At 38.1% G+C, this 6,270-nt stretch overlaps 1 long non-coding RNA gene across 1 annotated transcript in view; it reads right to left on the bottom strand.

Annotated features, from left to right (window-relative positions):
• The window catches only part of LOC128250431 (uncharacterized), a 20,223-nt gene that overhangs the window by 13,024 nt on the left and 929 nt on the right, over window positions 1-6,270 (bottom strand). The gene's annotated exons all lie outside the window — the stretch shown is intronic.

Below are 6,270 nucleotides of genomic sequence, written 5' to 3'. Positions count from 1 at the left end.
GTACCAGTTGAACACTGGGGTCGATGTATTCGACATCCACCTCCTCCAAAATATCAGGCCTTGTGCCTATTGTACGAAGAATTATTACTCTAGTTCTTAAGGCGGCGAGCTAGCAGAATCGTTACCGGCATTTTGAACACTGGGGTCGATGTAATCGACTCACTCACTCCCGCTTCAAAACTTGCTGGCCTTGCGCCAAAATTTGAAACCATCATTAGAGAAAGCCTTTTATCAAAGACATTCCAGCTTTGACTCTTCCATCAGTTTTTATCATAGGTATGGTATACCTAATCAGTCACTCGATTTTGACATCACTCTCTGGTCATTGAATGACTTTTCCGAGTTCTCTTAGCTGCAAGCAATAAGACACGACTCTGGATTTAGAAAAAAAATTCCTCCACTCTTCTCATCAGTCTCAAAAGCCCCGAAAAAAGAATAAAAATAGAAGATCATGGGTACTTAAACCAACCCTGGCTAAAATCTAAAAGAGAGCCACATTGACAAATGTGTTTTCCTGGGGGTTTTTGGTTACTTTTAATTCTCTGCTCAAATCGCTCTTCCCCCTCTCTATTATCTTTTTCTTTCTCCTTATATATATTCTTTCTATTATATTAATGTAACATGAATAGGTGGATGTCGTTTTCGTAACTTTGGAAATTCTCGTTTCTAGTTTAACTGACGTTTGTCCTAGTCGTTCACACTTGTCTTCATACTGTTATTTATCCCTTGTTTCATACGCTCTTAGTAACACAAAACTTTCTGTTCATAAGTCTCAAGTTACTCTGACGGTTTGACAAAAATTGGTTAAGTGTATCCTACATAATGCACGAACGTCAGGAAGATAAGTTTTGTGTGTCCCATGACACACAGGACATGCAAAATTTGGAATGTGTGTAACATATACTGCATGGAAACTAGAGAAATATGTAGTGTGAACCACATGTAATACACAGGACAAGTAAAGGGTTAAACGTATACAACCGGAAGCGAACGACAACACAAACTATTTCCTATGTAAATCTGGTATAGACATGTAACAAATTTAAGGTAAGGAGCATTAAAAGATAACGCTAACTTAACTTCTGTGTCATTCAGCTATTTATTTTCTATGCTTTGCTGAAAAGGTCATAATGAGCCCGAAGCAAGTCCGGTTCACTCCCGTACTTGCCTAAATAAAGAAAACAATATCAATCATTAGTTAATAATATTTCTCATCACTATTTCTGGTTAACTTTTTAACCCCCAATCTATTAAGTATGTTGATCTCAAATTAACTAGAAAATGCAAAATACACACAAACATCTTTCTAACGGCTGTTTACTACATTTAATTTGGATGTATTATGGATAAACGCTTGAAATGAGTGTAAGATAGTTGCGTTTCGGGGTTCAGTCCCACTGCGCAGAAGCTTGGGCAAATGCATTCTACTAAAACCTCAGGGTGACCAAGGATTTGTGAGTGGATTTTGCAGACTGAAAGTAAAAGAAACCCATCGATAAAATAAATATTAATAATTACTGGGGTCCATTAAAGTTCTTCAAAGCAGTGCCCCAGCATGGCCGCAGTCTAACAACTAAAAATTGAGACCTGAAACCATTTTTTTCTATTACTCTAACACAAAGAATAGAAAAAGTATTCATTTTTTGCGTATCTAAAAACAAAGCGTTATCGAAATAGATACGAAGATCAACAGGTAAAGGTGAGACTACAAGCATTACATTGGTAAAAGATAAGACACGGGTATTTAGGAATGAATTGGAGTAATGCAAGATCGTCTTTTATAGATATCATACGCTATCCTTCTCTAATCCTATTAAGAAATTAACCCACCGCAACATGTTGGTGCATGCCCTACTTACACCCTCCAGAAGTACGTCAACTGTTAACTTGTATGTGTGTACATACATATTTGTGTCCATTTATATATATATAGAGAGAGACACACACATACATACATAAAATACAAGAGAAATTACCCATAACAAGTAACTTCTACACGCTAGAAGGCAGTCAAAAACGACCGAAAACCAGAAAGTAAAACATTTCAAATGGAAGAGAAAATAAAAACTTTTACCTTATTTCTAACGGTTAGACCTATAGGTTTCGAATTTTTCATTAGTAAATAAAGTAATTTACTAAGCAAATCGGCTTCAGTAACCAGCCGTCAAGGAATTAACGTATATTTACAAGACAAGAAGCCATAAGCACATGTCTTCTCAAATATACATTCTAATTTTCCCATAATCCACTGCGCGGAGGCAGTTTCCGCCGGCAGAAAATGAAAGAATGCTGAAACGAACTTTGAAATGCTAATATTAAATACTTGAGTATATATATATATAAAAGGGTAGCAAAAACTATACAGAGTTATACTACCAGTGGCCTAACATGTAAAAAAAAAAGTCAATAGATAACATATTCCATATAAAGTATAAAAGAAATTACCCATAACAGGTAACTTCTACACGCTAGAAGGCAGTCAAAAACGACCGAAAACCACAGAGTAAAACATTTCAAAGAGAAGAGAAAATAAAAACTTTTACTTTATTTCTAACGGTTAGACTTGTAGGTTTCTGATTTTTCTAGTAAATAAAGTAATTTACTAGGCAAATCGTCTTCAGTAACCAGCCGTCAAGGAATTAACGTATATTTACAAGACAGGAAGCGATAAGCACATGTCTTCTCAAATATATACATACTAATTTTCCCATAATCCACTGCACCGAGGCAGTTTCCGTCGGCAGAAAATGAAAGAAATGCCGAAACGAACTTTGAAATGCTAATATTAAATACTTGAGTATATATATAAAAAGGGTAGCAAAAACTATACAGAGTTATACTACCAGTGGCCTAGCATGTGTAAAAGAAATTACCCATACAAGGTAAAAATTTAAAATTTGAAATCAACGTGTGTGTGTGTCAGGTGAAGGCGCCTAGCTTAGGTATTAGAGTATTTGGCTCACAATCGTATGGTCGTGACTTCGATTCCCAGCGGCAGCCTGTTGTGTCCTTGAGCTGGACACTTAATTTCACGTTGCTGCAGTCCACTCCGCTGGCAAAAATGAGTCATACCAGTAATTCAAAAGGGCTATCTTTGTTACAGTTAGGGGTACGCATGTGCGTGAAGAGCTCAGCCACTTGCGTTTTAATTTCACAAGAAGGCTATTCCGTTCAGGTGGACCACTCATCGTTGTGAGTGAGTTTGACAGATGGAAACTGAAAGAATTTCGTTGAACACACACGCGCGTGTACGTGTGTGTTTGTCCACGCCGTGTTGCTGTATTTACGTCCCCATTGCATAAAAGTTCAGCAAAAGGAGACCGATAGAATAAGTACCAAACTTAAGATAAAAGTACTGGGTTCCATTCGCACAACGAAAATTCTTCCAGGCAGTGCTCCAACATGACCGTAATATAATGACTGAAACAAGATAAACGATACGTACAAGTCCGTGCGCAGTGGTCTCACAAACTTGATATAATGATTTTTAATAGCTTTGATCAACGGAGCTTATCCAAGTAATCAGAAGCCAAAGTTTCTTTCTAAGGCTACCTAAAATTTATATTGTGAACACTATAGACGATGCAGCTTGGAGTGGATCTGACCTTGAAAAGCAGGTGTGAAAATAGCAAATATATTTCGATCTTATATGACCTTTTCAGCAAGTGATATTCTACCCAGTTGTCTATACTAAGAGTTGTCAGTATATACTGAAACAAAGGAAATGAATAATTCTGAATGTCTGAAAAGGGCAGATGTATATCATTGCATCTTATGATTGTTCCTGCATGAATCACAGACTACCAGTAAACCATAAAGGAAGAACGCAAGGCTGGCTAAGCTCTCATCCAGTTACAAAATTACTGACTGCATCTCATAAATGAAAATATGTCTCTTTTGCTGGCTGCTAATGAAGCATAATCACTCAGAATAAATCAACAATCCACAGCAAATTGTAGAAGAAAGTTAGACTTCAATGCAGTTGTTTGAATGGATTGTCTCAAATAGGTTTTGAAGTATTTAGTCTTGTCGTGTTCCAAAGTGATATCCATTTTCACTATTAACATTTAGAAAAGGATATTACAGCACATTATAAAGCCAAAGTGTCTCATATTTCTGACAGTGATGTATTAGCACTTGTAAATGATGTTTCTTTGCTATGTGAGTTTCCATGGTGATGACAACCTTATTGCATTTAGGTAGATGCAGACTACAATGTATACTTGAAATTCTGGCTATAACTATTCTTTGACATAGTTGTTCTTTGCAAAGACAGCTACAGAAACTAAGATCCTTCATAAAGGAAGGACTGAAGAAATTCAGTCTTGAGGTAGATAATATATATCATCATCGTTTAACGTCCATTTCCATGCTAGCATGGATTGGACGATTTGACTGAGGACTGGCAAGTCAGAAGGCTGCACCAGGCTCCAATCTGATCTGGCAGAGTTTCTACAGCTGGATGCCCTTCCTATCGCCAACCACTCCGAGAGTGTAGTGGGTGCTTTTACGTGCAATGAACACGGTCATTGGTCATTGCCTCGGTGAGGCCTAAGGTTCGAAGATCGTGCTTCACCACCTCATCCCAGGTCTACCTCTTCCACAGGTTCCCTCAACTGCTAGGTTGTGGCACTTTTTCACACAGCTATCCTCATCCATTCTTGCCACATGTCCATGCCAGTGCAATCGTCTCTCTTGCACACCACAACTGATGCTTCTTATGTCTAACTTTTCTCTCAAGGCACTTACACTCTGTCGAGTATGCACACTGACATTACACATCCATCGGAGCATATAGAATATATAAAAATAAACTAAAAATGACATAAAAATTGATACGAAATTTGGCATAGATATTGATGTTTGAAATTGTTATCTCGATGTTGTGTAGAGGAGTTATCAATTTTGTAAATATATACACTCTAAAGACAATTGCTATATTTCTTGGCATCATTTTCCTAGAATAAATTTCCAAAATTCACCATGCGTTCTAGAAGGTGCATGGTACATTCAAAACCCCAGAAAATGGTTACCTACGCCAGAGTTTCTTGAAATGGGTTCTGAGAATCCTGATGGTTATACGAAAAAATTCTGGGTTTCTTTGTGTCTTTGAATAAAATTTTGAATTTAAAAAATCCTTTTATAAGATAAATGCTATTTCCTTGTCTCTCTACATGATTACTATCCATCTCTTGCACCCACTATTCGTAAAAGGATCCTGGGGGTAGAATCCTTAGGCCCCTCTTCCATAGAGTCCTATCAGAAGCATAGGGTCTTACCGCATAGCTTCTGACTGGCTCATACATATATACATAGATAAGAGAGTAAGGTGTGATTTGAGGAAGATTTGGCTGCTATTTCTAGTAGATCTAGCTACCACGTAGAGACTCCTCTGCCTTCCTATTGAAGAGAGCTGCAGAGGAATGGGAAGAGGAAGGGATGAGGTAGAGAGTTTTAGTGAGAAGTGGAATTTTGAAGTGAGGCAGGGGAGAAATGGTTGAGGGGTGGGAGGAGCTGGGGTGACAGTGGGGAGGCAGATAGGGGCGAGGTGGGTATGGTGTGCATATGGTTGACAACCGCCCCTTTCCTGAGACTAAATGAAACTGAAACTACACACACACAAATACACATATACATACATATATGCATCTAAACTCCAGTGGTCTGACATACACATACATTTATTTGCCAAATCAGATTGGAGCCTGGTGCAGCCTTCTGGCTCGCCAGCCCTCAGTCAAACCGTCCAACCCATGCCAGCATGGAAAGCGGACGTTAAACGATGATGATGAAGATGACGACACACACACATATATATATATATAAAATGAGAGATTTAGTTCACTGCTACGAATAGGTACGCGGCGTAAGTGCTATAGTTGGTCATCCGTTAGGTTCCACGTTCATAGCTGAGGCTGGAACTCAGGATCCATAGTAGGCTTCCAAGTCAGTAGGTATATATATATATATATATACAGTCGTGTGTGTCCTACAGCCGCCTGACAACTGGTATGTTATTTGTTTACATTCCCATAAATTAGCTGTTCGGTAAAAAGCGCCCGTTAGAATAACTACGAAAATCCAAAAAAACAAAACAGGGGGGCGGGGGTAATTGTTTACTTCAACACCCGGCCACCAAAACAGAACAAAACGTGTGTGATAAGTGCAAAAAAAAAAAATGTGCATTAAACGAGGCGCTTCTCTCCAAGAAAATGACGCTTACGTGTAAAAAGAAAATGTTAGGAAAATGGGAAATATATCCAAAATAAA

Source organism: Octopus bimaculoides, chromosome 21 (genome assembly GCF_001194135.2).
Source record: "Octopus bimaculoides isolate UCB-OBI-ISO-001 chromosome 21, ASM119413v2, whole genome shotgun sequence".
NCBI lineage: Eukaryota > Metazoa > Mollusca > Cephalopoda > Octopoda > Octopodidae > Octopus > Octopus bimaculoides.
This window is presented reverse-complemented; position numbering and strand designations above follow the sequence as displayed.